Source organism: Palaemon carinicauda, chromosome 12 (assembly GCF_036898095.1).
Source record: "Palaemon carinicauda isolate YSFRI2023 chromosome 12, ASM3689809v2, whole genome shotgun sequence".
Taxonomy (NCBI): Eukaryota; Metazoa; Arthropoda; class Malacostraca; order Decapoda; family Palaemonidae; genus Palaemon; species Palaemon carinicauda.
In genome coordinates this window covers 105397630-105399499 of record NC_090736.1, presented here as the reverse complement: position 1 = coordinate 105399499, position 1870 = coordinate 105397630, and positions in this window count along the sequence as shown.

The following is a 1870-nucleotide window of genomic DNA, read 5'->3' as shown; positions in this document are numbered from 1 at the left end:
TGATTCCTATTAAATTTTATAGAGTGCATATGGATGTGGTAGGACCATTTCCTACTGATTTAACACAACACAAGTATATATGTGTATTTAGGGATGTATTTACTCATTACACTCATGCTTACGCAATGTTGGATAAATCGGCAAATTCATAAGCCCAGGCACTGTGCTCTTTCATTACCTGGTTTGGTTGCCCAAACATTTTGATAAGTGATAATGGTCTCGAGTTTATAAATAATGTGTTTGTTACAATCTTAAAATTGTTACAGTTTCCTTTAATAGGTAAAATAAAAGTTTCTAATAACACTGATTTAAATATGGGAAATAAACATGAAAAGAAACTCACGAAAAAACACAAAATCAATGTTACTTCCTTAGCTACTTTAATTGACAAACCAAACTTATTAAACACCAACAGAAAAGGGGAACAGTCCGTAAGGTAGAAATACTTAAGGGGTAGTTTTTTGCAGCTGCTGTGACGATGCTGGTACGGAGACTTCAGGCTTGAGAACGTTCAAGAAGGGCGGCTGAAGTTCAGATGAAACTGGTACGATGACCGGATTCGAAGACGCCACAAAAGGGGTGGCATCAAAAAGGGACATCAGAGGTCTTCTTCCAAGGATTCGATGATACTGTTGAACGAAGGCAGGCTGCAGGTAGTGTTGGCTACTTCTTGTCACAAGCAGGGAGGGCTGGTTGCTTCAATTTGCCTCTTCTTCTAGGCCATACTAGGATCTTTTGGAGATAGGCTCTTGCTGTCTGAAGGGAAGGTTAGAATGCGGCTTTATCAGACCATCTGGTCTTCTCTGGTTTTTACCTTGCTAGGACCTGGATCTTATCTGCTTCTGACATAGTTCCTCTCGTGTCTTATGTCCTGTCCTATCTCTCTTGAACAATTTCTTCTTGAAGTTTACATACCCATGTATGGGCTGAGTTAATTACAGTGGGCAGTGGTCATCTCCATAGAAGGCGCTATTTTAAACAATTCTGCATCTCTATTGGCTTCCTCAAAAACACCCACTTCGATCACGCCATGTAAGCTTCTAGAAGAGAATTCTTATGCAATTTGGACCACGTGTTAAATCGTAACAGAAAGGCAGCACGTGTTCTTCCATGATGACATATTTCCTAAACAAGGATTTCCCTCAGGCTCGGTTTCTCAAAATATACTGACTCCACTAATTAAGAAAATGACATCTTGGTCAAACAGGACATTTTCCTTATCACGGCACGTGCCCTCGTCGAGATTGGTTTACTTCCAAAATGTTGGTGAAAAAGAAGAGATGACAGGATTGCCCAAATAGGGCCACAGTCAAATCTCGTCTTGCCTCGCTGCTCACACTGGGAACAGATATTTTTGTATTTTAAACATCTTTTAAAAGTATAATGCCTACCCATGAAATCAGTCACAGACTTGATGAAAACTGAACAATTTTCAATGACCGCATATAGGCCTTCAGCTAATGGAATAGTGGAATCGCATAATAGTGAAGTAGTGCGAAGTTTAAGTTACTTAGTGGCTGATGACCATCTTCATTGGCATGCCATGCTTCCTACAGCTGAGCTAGCTTTATAATGCCTCGCTCAAGGCCACACCTTTCTTTTAAGTTTATGGACAGGATTCTGTGTTACTATATATGGTCCTCATTAATTCGCAACAATTGCCAAATTATTTAACCGAGCAACATCGTGTATATTTATTAAATCTATTGAGGAGAGTAATGAACACCACTGAAATATTTTTGAAAAGGGCTAATGAAAAACACAGCTCAAAGTATGATGGTCAGTTCAAAACAGCACCGGAAAAAGTATTTGTGGGCAATCATGTGTATTTGAAACGATTACAACCAAGGAAACACAAACTAGAGCCAGC